The sequence below is a fragment of the Myodes glareolus genome, chromosome 17 (genome assembly GCF_982192425.1).
Source record: "Myodes glareolus chromosome 17, mMyoGla1.1, whole genome shotgun sequence".
Lineage (NCBI taxonomy): Eukaryota > Metazoa > Chordata > Mammalia > Rodentia > Cricetidae > Myodes > Myodes glareolus.
This window is the reverse complement of record NC_142042.1, coordinates 9,485,061-9,501,019: the sequence shown is the minus strand read 5'-3', so window position 1 is coordinate 9,501,019 and position 15,959 is coordinate 9,485,061. Positions and strand designations below refer to the sequence as shown.

At 39.8% G+C, this 15,959-nt stretch overlaps 1 protein-coding gene and 1 pseudogene across 1 annotated transcript in view; both read right to left on the bottom strand.

Moving 5' to 3' along the window:
• Positions 1-15,959, bottom strand: part of Adgrl2 (adhesion G protein-coupled receptor L2) — a 618,755-nt gene that overhangs the window by 394,242 nt on the left and 208,554 nt on the right. The gene's annotated exons all lie outside the window — the stretch shown is intronic.
• LOC148119315 (large ribosomal subunit protein uL1 pseudogene) lies at positions 5,734-6,435 on the bottom strand (annotated as a pseudogene).

Sequence of the window (15,959 nt, the reverse complement as noted above, 5' to 3'; positions counted from 1 at the left end):
CTTGGTGTGTGTGTGTGTGTGTGTTGAAAGCAATATGTTTGTGCATAAATATGCCACGTGTGCGTGCTGAGGTCAGAGGTTGGTATTGCAAATAGTCGACTATGGCTTATCTTTTGCATCAGGGTCTATCTCTGTACCTAGTGGCCACTGATCCTTCTGGTTCTATCCCTCTGGAGCTAGTCATGTACAGATGGACAGATGTACATGACTATACCCAGCTTTAATGTGGGTGCCCAAGATCAGAATCCAGGAGTTTATGCTTACAATACTTCACAAACAGCTGAGCTATCTCTTCAGGGCTGTTTTCTTTTCTTGCTGAGCTGAAATAATTTTATTACCATCTCTAGAAAGCGCAGAGTTTCTCTCAGCCATCTGGGAGTTGGTCCCTTATTTAGACTGAAGTGTTTCTGAAGGTGGGTGTGTGAAGAGGGCAGAGTTCAAGATTTCTGTGGGCTGGTGAGAGCAAGATCTCAGAATATACTAGCAAAGTCCAAATTGAATGCTCTTTTAATCTCCTACAACTATCTACAATCTGGTACCAAGCCCCCATCTGTGACCTGGCTTAAATAAGGGATTCAGGGTATTTGGAAAAGACAGAAACAACTCTGTTGACATTGGTCTCATTGTAGCTACTGGCACAGGGAAGTCAAGTTGTAAATGTAATAAGAAGCAGTAACAATGCAATCTGAGAACTGTTCAGCATTATTTCTGTGTGTATGCTCAAGAAACAAGGGCTGCTTTTAGGGTACTGAGGAGATTGTGGGAGATCGTTGATCCAGTTCGCTATTTTTCTCCCATGCTGGGTGTACAGTCAGACCTAAAAGCACAATTACTCACTGGCGTATTGTAGGTCGTATTCAGATGTAATTGTACTTTAAATATTACAGGGTTTAGGAGCGGTTGCTCTCGGACTCCTTCCCACACAGGCAAAAGTGATGGCGGGCTGATGACCAGTAGGCCTAATTCTTTCTCTTCTAAATTCCTTAATGTACTCTTTAGTTTAGAGTTTAGGCTAAACTCTAAAGTAAATGGACTCTGCTCTTTGACACTGTCTCCCTGGACTCCTTAGGGTCTTTCACAGGCTGTCCTCTATGTTTGGAACATTCTAGAATGTTTTCCCTGTTCTTACAATTTGCACAGCCAGGTCATTGTCTTGCAAAGCTGTCCAACCTTTGCAGGTTACCCTACTTAATTGTGGTCACCTCCCTTCTCCTCCTATTGAGGCATTTACAGTTTTTCACGTTATTTAAGTTATAATAGTCATATATCTGTCTTTATTTTCCATGAAGGAAGATGGTCCGCCAATCATCCCTCATCATCCTGTTTGAATGTCTAATAAGTGTCCAGCATGTGGTGAGTATTTGACACATACTTACTTAAAATAATGATGCCAAAAACTCATTGTGAACGTTTTTCATTCAATTCTATGTTCCTGACATTGTAAAATTGAAATTAATTCTTAAGAGAAAAATCATTCATTCAAATGAAAAACAAAACAAAACAATCAACAAAAAGCAATTAAAAAAATTTTATTAAATTTTATTAAGCTCTACATTTTTCTCTGCTCCACTCTTACCTTTCCCCTCTCCTTTAATCCTCTCCCAAAGTCCCCTGCTCCCAATTTAAAATTTTAAGACTCAGTGTCCTCTTTAGAAATCCTGAGCAAGAGCTCCAATTCTAGTGGGTTCCGGAACCGGGGAACTTGAATTTTGCTATTCAACCTTCTCTCACTTGTATTGATGGGAAAAAGAAAATTCCAGAACTTACTCAGTCTTAATGGGGCCACACGGGCAAATCCCAGAGCATTTGGAGATAGATTTTAGTTAGGGCTTATTTCACAACACGTGCTTAGAGTAACTCACAAGAACAGCTCTCAAATGGAAAGAATGCAACACTACCTTCTGGGAAAGGGTGTGGAAAAAGTTGCCCCACTTTGAGATTTGCCTCCAAAGAGAAAGGGACCATCGTTTAACAAACAAACAAACAAAAATTAACTTTTCCCATCTTATTGATGTTATATAGGTATAATAGCTATAACTACAGCAATCGTAGTGAATCTGTAAAGTAGAAAGCACCTATGTTCAGAATATAGAATAAAAAGAGGAATAGCCAGGCTCCCTACATGCTCAGTCTGCCTCTTCAATCCTGGAGAGCCAGGGACGATCTTTATGTGTAAAGGACATACACTCCCTATCTCTTAGGGCTGTGTTATGAGAGCAGTCTACATAAAGAGCACAGGACTGACAGGCTGTCCTCAGAAGTGTCTAGAAAGTGCAGCGTGAGGTGATGGAGGGGCACAATGTAGATCCTGAGTCAGGGACTGTGGTCACTGTGCAGGAAACCATTGCATGATATGGGTAATGTGTTATCTTGAAATACTGAGCGTTAGACCATGTGTCAATGAATCCTGTAGCTCTAACACTGTCAGCATGACCTGGCCCCCTGGACCGTAGGCTGATTATTAGATATGTGGGTAGCTGTTTCTGGTCATTGCAATATTATAAGGGAATTTAGAGAGTAAGACCAGGCACTGTAATTGTTCAGATAACTGTAAGACCGTTTTACCCAAAGAATGGATCTATGTCTTCCATGATTTTCAAATGCTCTTGTTCAATATTTTTGCAGCTAAAACTCTGCATAACTGGTAATTATCCAAGCCTAATTCTTTTTGACCAACAAAAAATAATGTGTCATATTGTTTTAACAAACTTAACAAAAATTCCAAGATCACACACATGGAGGGGCATTTTTGTACTGTTTTATTCTGGACTTGGCTCAGTGTTGCAGACCATTTAAAAAATTAAACTAGATGGTGGGGGAAAGTTCTAAAGAAAAAATTCAAACTTGGGTGAGTTTAAAGGTGAGGATGGATTTGAAGAAGTCGGGCAATGAATGTGACCAAAATATATCTGATGCAATTCTTAGATAATTAATAAAAATACTATTGTAAATAATACCTTATAATCCATTACCTGTGACAGGTCATCAACACTTGGATGTGTTGAAGCCTATATCATTTTATTTGTAGAAAATACTTAATGAGGTGTAAACCTCTCTCTTGGTGTATCCCAGAGGGTGGTTATGTCTGAATATCTACCAGAAATCATTAAGGAAGTTATGTGTACAAATTTCAGATTATGCCCTCAGAGGGAAGAAGCGTGTGCTTCCCAATTCCTTCCAACTAAATACAAACAGGATGGCTGAAGCTGGAGAAACCATGTTGGATCAGGAGATAGAAGCTATAGTTGAAGTTGGCAGAGCAGTTAGGCTGAGGAAGCCTGTGTCTAGGCTGGAGAGTTGCCACAGCCCAACACGTGTTATCCAGACCGTTATATGTGGGAGAACACATTTTTATCTTGTTTGAGCCACTGTTTGGGTGTTTGTTACAGCAGTCGAATGAAGGTCCTAGTAATATAAATGAGATAGCCAAACTATAAATAAGACCTACTGGAAGTCTTAGAGTTTCTTCTATAAAATCTAAACCTGAAACTGGTTTAAGTGGTAAGTGAAAAATTAAAATCAACAACTTGAAATGGACCTTTTATTTTGTTTTCTATCTCCTACAGTAATAAAGAAAACAGAATTGGCAGAAAGATCAAGAAAGAGAAAATAGCAGATGCACATCTAGGGAGGAAAAAAGCCACACTTCATTAGAAGCAGTGACGCTGTGAGCTCCAATTCACAATTCTAAACGGCACGGTATGCATGTGCTTCTGGCAGGCACGCCATGCTTTTCTTCTAATTATATTCATATGTAAATATACATATATAAATATACATGCACATCCAACTTTCCAAATATATACAGTGGACATATTCCATAAATTTAAAAACAGTAATTTGAAAATAGAATTTAAAAAAAAACACATAAGGAATTTGAAATGGTTTATGTGTTTGACAAGTATTTCCAAAAATAGAGGTTTTTTATGGATAAAATGCGTAGTAGTGTTTTTTGAGGGATATTGCTCTTAAATTTGACAATGTTCCTCCACATGGTCAAAGGTACTGCTTCCCATTTGATCATGATATTGTGTTTACAGAATAGAAGAAGTAAATAACTGAGCCAAAGAATGCCATGAATCTTGTTTGCATGCTGGATCCTGTGTATCATAAAAGACAAAGCAAGGCTGGGGATGCGGCTCAGCTAGTGGAGGGCAAGCCTAGTACTCACGGATCCCTGGGTTTGGGCCCTAGCACAGCATGCATGGCTGGTGGTGCACACCTGTATCCCAGCATGCATAAGGAGAGGCAGGAGCATCAGACAGTCCAGGTCATGCTCAGCTGCATACAAAGTTTCAGGTCAGCTTAGGCTACTTGATAACTTGTTTACAAAATAAAATAAAAACTACAGTGAAGCAACCACTAAAGGAAGGTGATTCAAAACAGCAAGCTGTTCCCAGAGCTCACAGACGTGCGAAGGACTCGCAAAGGAAGGAAGTCTCAGGCTTAGGAGGAGAAGAGGCCTGGGTTGCAGGACTGCACTGGAACTGACCAACCTCCTCCCTCCCTCTCCAAATCAATATGCAATGAAATTATCTGTACCAATCTCTGGCAAATAAATAGCAGAAATCACTCTTGCTTTGAGACATCAGTGTGGAACAATTGCACGCATTTGGTCTGTTTTTCTCAGCAGCACTCCAATTTTCCATTTTGCCAACATAAAAAGAAAGTGAAACACTTTTATAAAATGAGCCAATAGCAACTACTGAGACCAAGGGCTACATTGAAAATCACTGAAGGAACCACACACACACACGCACACACACACACATATCACACACACATATCACATACATACAAATATATATGTGTGTATACCAAGAAGACTATCTGCAAAGATATATATGTTATAATTCATATATTTGTAAGATACATATTATTTGTAGACAATATTTACATGATTATGCAAATCTGTAACCTAAAAAAAAATAAAAAATAATTAACATTGAGATTCAGTTTGGCTTCAAGAAATGCCAAAGGTTTTAGTTTGGCTGTGTACCCAGGAAGTGTACCATCACGGCTGAAAGTACAAGTACCACGTCCATGCTAACATTTTTTTATGTTGAAATGTTAAGCCTCTTCTGGGAATTTCATATTCTGTCTTCCGATTTTTGTATTTAGATTATGAACCTGCTTTTCAGGAGTGTGCTGAATTCCTTGTTCTTTGCAGTACTGGGCATTCTTGGGCTAGTAGCTACTTCTCATACTGGAGAACTTTCAAGCAAACACTGCATGATATCATCTACCAGCTTCCTGGTGTACATTTGCCTGCTTCTGGAAAACAGCCCTAGGAAACCACATAGTATGGCATGCTGTCTACTTCCTTCTGCCCGGAATGTTCTGTTCCCACAGAGGCCGTGTTACTTCCTCTGCCTCTTCTCCTTCAATATTCAACTACTTTATTACTACAAACCTATTCTATGGAAGAAAAAAATTTAATCTGTGATAAATCTTTAGCATTTAGATAAAACATAAAAAGGAAAGGAAGGAAAAAGAACACATATGGGGTGGGGAGGAAAGGAAAAGAGAGAGAAAGAGAGAGAGAGAGAGGAGAGAGAGAGAGAGAGAGAGAGAGAGAGAGAGAGAGAGAGAGAGAGAAATGGAGACTGTTCGTTTTCCAGCCATTCAGACCCGAATAATCACATAAACTATATTAATTTCAACACTGACCAATGGTTCATACATGTTTCTAGCTAGTTCTTACATTTTTTTTTTTTTTTTTTTTTTTTAGGATAGCACGAAGGTTTATTGGGGCATCCTAGTACAGACGCTGGGGCTTGCCCATGGTGCTCTTGATGTACAAAGCCCGGACATTTTGCCAGTTCTTCTTGAGCAAGGACACCAAGAAATTGACAGCCAAGTGGATGTTGTAGACCAGCTCGCCGTCAGTCATCTTCACATGGCCGACAGCAACGGCCAGACACAGCACCCTCTTCATCTGGAACTTGATGGTGGACTTCACCTCGTCCACTTTGGCCACCATGTTTTCATTGTGTGTCAGCAGGGAAGGGAACTTGCCAGCCTTGTTCAGGCCTGGGCCCAGGATACGTGGGATCTGCTTGATCAGAGACTCAGAGGCCAGAAAGGCGTCATACTTCTTGGCCAGTTTTTTGACCAACTTCTTGTTTTTATTAAGCTTCTTCAGCGCCTCGATGTCCATGTGGGGGATATCCACGGCCTTGGCTTCATCGCAGTGCTGCTGGTCCCCCAGGACGCACACCGAGAACTTGGGGCGAGGGGTGGACTTAAGCCTGACGGTGACCGAGAAACGCTTGTCCTTCTGGGGGTCGTAGTTCTTCAGGTTGATCTGCAGCTCCACCGTTTCGAGAAACTTGCTGCGCTTGCGCTGGTTCCCGTGCAGGACCTCCCGCACCGCCTCGTACAGGGTGTCGCGAGAGACTTTGCTGCTCATTGCTGCAGAGGTTTCGGAAACCGGAAGGAATAGTTCTTACATCTTAAATTATCCCATTTCTATTAATCTGCATATCACCACAAGGCTGTGACCTACCAGTAAGGTTCCAGCATTTTTCTCCTTCAGCAGCAACATAGCATCTCTTTGATTCCACCTACTCTTTCTCTATTCAGATTTCCTGCCTGCCTTTATTCTGTCCTGCAATAGGCCAAAGCAGTTTCTTTATTAACCAATGGTAATAAAATATACTCACAGCATACAGAGGGGAATCCCACATCATCTCCCCTTTTCTGTCTAAATTAAAAAGGAAGGTTTTAACTTTAACATAGTAAAATTACATATAATGAAACAGTTATTAAGCAAGAATTATAATTACAATATTTTATTTATTATGTCTTTATGAGTCTAAAAGTTTCATATCTAATTTATTTTTTAGCCATAACTAAGGATAGCTGCAACCATAACTTCTAGTCTTCTGCTCCATCAAAGACCACAGAAGAATATAATATTAGCTAAGTAAACAGGAAGTACATTGTAAGCAACTTTCAAAACTCTAGAATTGACAGAGACATCATGCTACCTGGACGGTCATCCAAAGTTCTTCTGTAACATTGGGAAATCTATCTTCAGCCGGCAGGCCCATGTTACCTGGTAGATTTTTCCATGAAGCAGGAAATTTGAAAGATGTTTTGCCTATATTGGCAGTTTGTCAGTCACTTTTTTTCTGTGCCCCAAAGAATGTTTGACAGACTCTTTTCATGAAGCAGGAACCCTGAAGGACTGTTTTACCTTTAGGCAAGTTCAGTAGTCATTTTTATGTGGTTACAGCATATCCAGTTTATAGCATATCATCAAGCAGTCCAGACAAGAACAGTTTCTTGAGAGATTGGCTAACTTTGTCACATTGAAGGCAAATTTCGTAACAAGTTTCTTCAATGCCCATCAACCTTTCTGAAGTAATTGATACTGCCAGAAGCAGACATGTCTCACTATCGAGAAAAGTCTAAGTTCTTCAAAGATTTTAAATGCTGTATTCTGTAGGTCTTTTGTATGCTGAGAGAGAAAGAGAGAGAGAGAGAGAGAAAGAGAGAGAGAGAGGGAGAGAGAGAGAGGAGAGAAGCCAAAAGGAGAATATGCTGTCTCTACAGAGCAACAACCCAAAGATGGAGGCATTCAATTTAGTGGTTACTAACTGAACTTTCATTTTAAAAAGATTGAAAAAACTAAAGAGACATTTAATTTAAAATGACTTAAATATTAATTTAAATATTTAATTTAAAAATGATTCCCAAATCATCCTTTGTTGCTTCTTTTCAGTCCTATCAAAGAAACCTGACAGCTCTGGGAAAACAAAACCCTTCAACTGTTCTTGGAGCTGAGTCTCTGTCATCAGAATGTTTTTTCTTCAGTGTACACACTTGGGCAACTCAGAGGCAAAGCAACAACTCAGCAGCAGCTATTTCAAGCCTTACAAACACCCATCCAGAGGCGTAGAACGTTTGAACCAGCATTCCTCAATTGTGGGATGAAAAACAGGGGAAAAAGAGGGTACTTAAGTACATACTCTTGTCATTGAAATAAAAATTTACAATACTCACCCAGGATTTGAATTAATAAAGAGTCTTTAAGAAGAACTTGCACTTGATTGGGTAATCTTTGAAATAATGCACTTTAAATAATGGTGGCTTCACTTAGCTCTTGCCAATTCCTAAATTTCTCAGGCATAAACCAGGCAGAGTGTCACTAAGATGAGATGTGATTCTGAGATTCATAGATTAAAAAAAAGAGGTATAAAAGTATATTTAGTAAAGATTTAAAAGTATATTTTGTATGGCAGCTCACACTTGAAATTGCAGCTTTAGGAGACAGAAGTAAGAAGATCAGAAGTTCAAGATCTTCCTCCTCACCTACACAGAGAGGTCAATGACAGACGGAATTGCTGTCTGAAAGGGGAGGGAAGAGAAAGAGAGAGGAGGGGAGAGGAGAGGAGGGGAGAAGACAGCACATGACAGGGAAGGAGAAGGGAGGGAGGGGAAGGGAAGGAAGAGGAGAGAGGAAGGGACAGGAGAGGAAATGAGAGGAGGAAGAAATGAAATAAGCAGCCAACATAGCTCCCCCAACTTGGGTCGGAGTTTCTAGCCTTAATCTTAAACAGTGTCAGGGCATTGTGCTAGATATGACGGCAGTGGTGTCCAGACTTTTTCCCTCTTCCATTTTTATCCTATTTTGCTTTTCATGTTCTAAAAGGGTACAAATAAGTTCCCAGTGTGTTGGTGGCTCATTAACACACGAGTTCCCAGAAGTCGTAACTTGAGTCTTCGCTTGAGGGACAGTGAGCTTGGTTTTATTCTTAAAATAAGTACATTACGAGGTCTAAAAAAATGGTGCAGTGGTTGAGGGCGTCCACTGCTCCTGCAGAAGACCGGAGTTTGGTTCCCAGCATCTGTATTAGGAGCTCACAACCACCTGTAACTTCAGTTCCAGGGAATCTGATGATGTCTTTTGGCTTCTGATGGTACTGTAAGACCATTTGCATATAGAGCAGGCACACACACATACACATAAAATACAGTATTAAAATGAATGCATTATTTAGTCCACACTATTTATCGTCTGTGTGCTGTGTCGTAAGCATATATTGAGTTTCTGGATTACAGCAGAGAATCAGGGAGACAGTCCTGACCCACTGCAACTTCTACTGAGGAGTTCTATCATCAGGGATGCTGCTTCTTAGACTGGCTGTGATTTTGTGGCTCTTGCCTTTCCACTGGCGCTCATGGAGTATTGTGTGTTTCTTTTCTCTGAAATGTCTTCTGATTTATTCCTAAATACTCCTTTTCAACAGCGATAGAGCTTCTCCCCTTAAACCTGGATTATCACACAACTTCTAGATTGTTCTTTGTCCAACAAGTCTGTACCATGCCCCAGGTGTGTGGATAGAGAGAGTACTAGCAACTCACCTTGCTTAACCGGGGTTCATTCCTTCTCACTCCATCCTGCCAGCAGAAATTTTACTCTCCACACTCCACCTGTTCCTTAGACAACCCTATTCACCTTCTTCACCCCCGAGTAGTGTCCCTGGTCCTGAAGGTGAAGGTCATTGAGGATGACAGAGAAGATTCAGGAGTGCTCCTAATCAAAGGAGCAGCTCGAACTGTTCTTAGAGAAGATACTCAACTGAATGGGAGCAGAGGGAAGGTGTCCCCCTAGGTCTGCTGTCACTATGGAAGACTGGCTGGTTGTTGGGATAGAATGTGCATTAAGGAAAAACCTTTGTGCCCAGCACAGTAGCCATTACCTGGGTGTGATTACCTCTGACTCTTCTTCCCACCAACACTTGCTTCCTGACAGTCAGGCTGATGCCTTCAGTGTTCTTGGGTGTTTTGTACTCGTTACTGTTTGCAATTACTTCGACATTTCTCTCACAAGCTCTAGGTCACTCTCCAGCTCTAAAGCAAATTCGTGGCACCACATGTTTGTTGCAGAATAGTATTTACTCCTGTAATCTTCAAAAGCTATGTCTGTACATGTAAGTTCACAGATGTTTATTAGATGCCTGTTGACTGCTCACTACATACAGGCAAGGTGGTAGGTGTCAGATTACCAATACAAAGACAGACTCTAGTATAAAAACCCCTTCTAAGTCCCATGGCATCCATAAGATTCATTTCAGTCCTGATGTCATATCGCTGCTTTTCCCCAACCTTCTGAATCTATTTGGAGGACTGTAAACACACCTAACAGTGAGCAATTCATAGTCAACAGACATGCGTCTGTAGCCTTTAAAGTCAGGCTATATGAATTCTCTGTAAGTCTACTCATTACTGACTCTGTCATCCAGGAAACTTAATTTCCTGTACAAGACACAGAGTTTATGTGTTTGTCTCATAAAGGAGTGAAAGAGTGTGGGGATCTGAAAGAAAATGGCCCCCACAGGCTCACAGAGAGTGAACTATTAGAAAGTGTGACCTAATTAGAGTGGGTGTGGTCTAGTTGGAGGAAGTGCATCACTAGGGGGCAGGCTTTGGGGTTTCAAATGTTCAAGCAAGGTCTAGGGTGACATTCACTTCCTGCCGATCCATATGTAGAACTCTCAGCTTCCGCACTATGTCTTCTTTCTTACTGTCATGCTTCCTGCCATGAAGATAATGAACTAAACCTCTGAACTGTAATCCAACCCCAATTAAATGTTTTCCATGGTCATGATGTCTCTTCACAGCATCTAACTAAGCATCTAACTAAGACAATGAGTTAAATAAGATACTCTATTTAATTTGTCCAGCACTGCTATGTGCTCTACATATAAATTTAAGAAAAAAATTACACAGGACAACTTGCAGTACTTGGACCTTCTACCAAGTACCAAGCTGCAGATGGAGCTTACGTTGTCAGGCTTGGTGGGAAACAATCTTGATTTTTCCTAGTGTTCTTATTCACCAGCATGCTGTGGGTATTGAAGCCACTGACTCAGTTCCTCCCAACACATAGTTCAACAATCACTATGGTTTGATTTTTTTCTTAGCTTCTCCCTGGTTTGAAAGCATACCATGGAACCTTTCTGCTTCTTGCCTTCAATATTCAAAGGACTACATAAGGCAGTCTACTCTTTATTACAAAATAATCTTTGTGTTTAGACTGTCTAGGCTAAGCTGTAATGTTCTGTCTTTTCTACAGATCTAGTATGTACAGGACTGAAAAGAAGCATTTGACAAATACCTAACTGAACTCAATATCTATTGGACAGTTCCTGATAGCCTATGACACAGTGTTTCTCAGAAGAGCACTGCAAGACTCCTGTGAAGTGGGCTGTTTCTTTCTTCCCGCAGTGGCCCATTGCTGGCACTAGCTCTGTTGTCTTCTCCTGGCCCCTCACCCCATCTTTCATACTCGAAGGTTTAGAGTTCTGAGTCAGCCGTTCTCCCAGACCTGCTCCTCCCTGGCTTTCTTGCCCTCACCCCAATGCTGCCACTGCCACAGGAACTGCTGCCTTCACCTCCCCTGCAAGTGGTTCACACATCTGTCCTTGGATGCTTTCCTCCCACCACCTCCAGGTTAACTCCCTAAAACAGCATTTCCATCAAGCCTTTCAGCCGCTGCTCATTTACTTCCCTAATAAAGTCCACAGCCCTCAGCCTAGTTTTTAAGACTCTTCATAAATTTATTTCCACCTTTCCTAGCAACATTTAGATTTAATGTTTGGCTCCATGCATTCCCAGTTCTGGTTTGCACAACTCACTTGTTAACCTCCTGAAGCACGCTTCTTGTTTCCTCTCCAGAGTTTGACTTCTGCTGAGGTCCCATTTGTAATACACTGTTCTATTTCTCTAATCAACACAAACCCTGGCCACTCTTTCAGATAGAGCTGGAAGCCTATTTTATTCACAGGCTTTCCCTTCTGTATCAGCTGACAATGACCCGCTTGTTCACTTAAATCCTGTAACAGATGTTTATTGAGTGCTTACTACAGACCAGACAATATGCTAGGTGTTGGATTACCAGTAAGAACAGGGGTCAACTCGATTCTACCGAATCTCAGTTATCCACTTTCTAACTCCGCCAGTATTTACAAGATGACTCATTTGGGCACCAGTTACATATTTCAGATTTTTCCCAATCTTCTTAATCATTTCAGGCGACTCTTAAAATATCTTACAGTGAGTGATTTATACATAATAGACGTCTATTTCTCATAGTGCAGGGGGCAGAGAAGTCCACGGCCAAGGTGCCTGTGGATTCAGGCAAGAGTTCCCCTTCTCCTTCCAGGTATACATCTTCCTGCTTTTTTTCACACGACACATACCTCCCATCGCCCTCTCCATGGCACGAACCCATTTAATGAAGAGCCTATAGGAAGTGACCTTGTCATTCTCAGAAAGCATTACCTCTTAATATTGCCACGTGGGAGGGGGGTTCAACACGAGGATTTTGAAATGACAAATGCTATCTGCACTGTCTTTGGGCTCCTGAAGGGGAATGCCAGGCTCCTATTTTATTGGCATTTGTAATCACTTCCAACAGACTAGATCCTCGATTTGGATTTGTTAAATGAAAATATTCTATGTTTATATTGGTTGTATGCTTGGTTTTGCAACATTACAATGGAGTATAATTGAAAACTTTTGACTTCTGGTTTCAATTACATTAAAATCTATCCATCAACTTGTTAGAGATGCTGAAACCAGGGTGTCTCATATGGTCATGAACAATTCTTCCAAAAGTGAATAAGTAAAGCTGAGGATGTGCAGAGATGAATCAGTTGGGAAAGAGCTGGCTATGCAACCGTAAGGACCTGAGTTTCAATCTCTGTACTTACATAAAAATCCAGGTGAGATAGCAAGTTCCAGAAATCCCAGCATTGAGGAGAAAGAAACGGTGTATATCTGGGGATTTTGGGCAGTTTTTTGAACCAATCTGTGAGTGTCACATTCAATGAGAGACCCAGCCTCAGAAACTAAGGTGGAAAAGTGATTTAGGAAGATGCTTGATATTTAAACTCTGGCTTGACATGCACACCCACCCACATATACACACAAGTATATACTACACATGCGTGTATACATTTGCTCTCATGCATACACACACAGACACACACACAGACACACAGACACACAGACACACACACACACACACACACACACACACAGAGAGAGAGAGAGAGAGAGAGAGAGAGAGAGAGAGAATAAACGGAGTAAATATATTGTAGCAGAATAAGTATGTTTGTATTAGCTTAGCCCTTGGGCAAACTTATGCTAGAATTGTAACAACAGACAACAACAAAAAAAATCTGATTTAATTTTCCCGTTCCCAAATATGGAAAGTTTATACATCCGAAATAAACTTTCCTTTGGGTATCACTGACATAGGTAATGGCAAGGTAGAGATATTTACATAAGTAGAAATTATGTTTAAAGCAGAAAAAGATGTAAGCATTGTTTTCTAAAGAGCATTTCCCCTCGGAAATGAGAAAAACCTCAGTAGAACAAAATCGTAATTGGGGCTTATAAAAATTTAAACGCAAAGTGATGTTAAACATTATCTTTTTTCTCTGCATTTAAGGTAATTTTTTTGAAGATATATAAGGACATTCAATAGTTCTTCTTATTGATTTAGAAAGATTAATTTCTGGCTATCTACTTACAAGTAATTTATCAACTCTCAAGCTGTAACACTGAGATGAATATATTATGCAAATCACCTGAAGAGGTGGAGGAGGCACAGAGTTAAAAAAATGTTCATGGATCATAGCAAAGGAAGAGGATAGCCAACCAGAGCTTTGCTATCATTATCTGCAGCATTTCTGGACCATCCTTGCTGGATATCATCTCCCATAGTTTCAAAAGGTATTCCTCACACCTATGTGTTATAAAGTCGCTTTGAATTATTTATAAACCAAGCAAATATTAAAGGAAAAACACTTGTATGTATGATGCAAGGGGAGAAAATGAACTTGTAAATCTACATGATTTCCTTTCTTTAAAAATATTAATGTAAAATTTTGTTTACTATTTTATGTGTGTCTCTGTGTGCATGTGTGTGTTCATGTGTGTATATGTATGTGTGTGCATATATGATATTGTGCATATGCAGATTTCAGAGAACAACATTGGGAAGTTCTTTCCTTCCAACATATTGATTAGTCCATGGATTCGACTCAAGGAGTCTTAGAGTAGAAAATCCCTCTATCCTCAGAGACATCTCACCATCTTTGATTGTGTTGCTATAGCTTTAATGTAATTGTCAAAAAAATGAAGTAAAAAACTCTGCTTGACCTAGGAGACATGGTGAGTAGGATGTCTTGCTTCCTCTTTTTTATTAGGGGTCATTTATGGTTCATCAAGAAGAGGATATACTTTTTAAAAATCTTTAAGATATATTTATGTGTATGAGTTTTTTTTGTTTTTCTGTTTTTTTAAAAGTATTTCTTAACTTTATTTTTTTCATATGTTATGTTCTTTTCAATTTCTTTTTATGAAACACAGATTTCTTTTAAACAATGTATTCTGATTATGGTTTTCACTCAACCAATTATTCCAAAACTTCCCACCCACAAAATCTCTACCGTTCTTTCTACCTCCCACCAGAATACATATAGACATCTAAAAATAATAATAAAGCAAATGTGATAAAACAACAACAAAAAAAATGAGGAAAGGAAGAAACAAAGGAACAAAGCAAAAAGAGTCAAAGAAAGAGCATAATAAACACATATAGACAAAGAGACATATATGTTCACATACAGAAATCCGATAAAAACATAATACCAGAAACAATAAAATATATGTAAAATACCAGGAAGGAAGATGTTAATGTCCAAACAAAATATTGTTAGACAAATATTAAAGCACAAAATATTTACCACATTTGTGTATGAGTGTTCTGACTGTAGGCATGTATGTGCTCCGTGTATATGCCTGGTGTCTGAGGAGTCAGAGGTGTTTTAGATCCCTTAGATATGGAGTTACTTCAGCATGTAAATTTGTGATTAAAAGTAAGTCTTGGATGTGGATGTGGTTCAGTGGGTAGAGAGCTTGCCTACCATTTTTGAAGCCTTGGGTTTTATCCACAGCACCACACATATTAATATTGGTGGCTTATGCCTGTACTTCCAGCACATAAGAGCTGGAGGCAGGAGAATTGGGAATTCAAGGTTATCCTTAGCTGCCTAGTGAGATCAAAATCACCTTTCAGATCATGAAACTTTTTTTTCAAAATAAGTAATAATAATAGCAAAATAGTATATACAAGAATTGAGCTTTAAATTCCTTGTTAAGGAAGAACAAGCTAGAGTATTCAATATGTTGGAATGAATAATAAATAAAAATCAAACAAGAGTTAGCTTTATTATAGCAATAATTTAAAAGGTTAGATGAACTTTCATTATTGGAATTACACATTAGTTGACTGGTTTAAATAATTTTCCAGGGAAAATTTTTTCTACCTTTCACCTAAAAATGTCAGCTAGTAATAATTTTTAAAGACAGGAAAATGTTTGGAGTCTGAGACGTAGTTAAGCGGTAGAGGACTTCCCATCATGTGTAAGGCTCTGGGTATGAACCCCACCACTGCAAATTAAGCAACTATTTGATTAATTAAATATCAAGAAAATAAGCAGAAGTATAGGGTTAAACCACATAGAATGTATTAGGATATACGGAACTGGAAGAGTAACTCCGCGATAGAGCCCTCGGCTGAGCTGTGTGAAGCTCTGGGTAGGTTCTTCAGATGGAAAAGTGCACACACACACACACACACACACACACACACACACACACACACACACACCTCATCCTCTAGGCCATTCCTGGCCAATCCTGGGTTTTCATTTCTCCTGACTGTGTGTGGTTGGCCATTCACTCGGGATACACCATTAGTGTCCCCTGTCTGTGGATGGAGTCCTTGGGAATGAAGTGCTCTTGAACTGACATACAGCATGTCTTCCATGTCTTCTATGCCTGGCTAAACAAATTCGTTCATTAAAATCAGCCAGCCACTGCCTCACCCTTCTTCCCCTGTTTCTTAGAGCACATCATTCCACCATTGCGTAGGC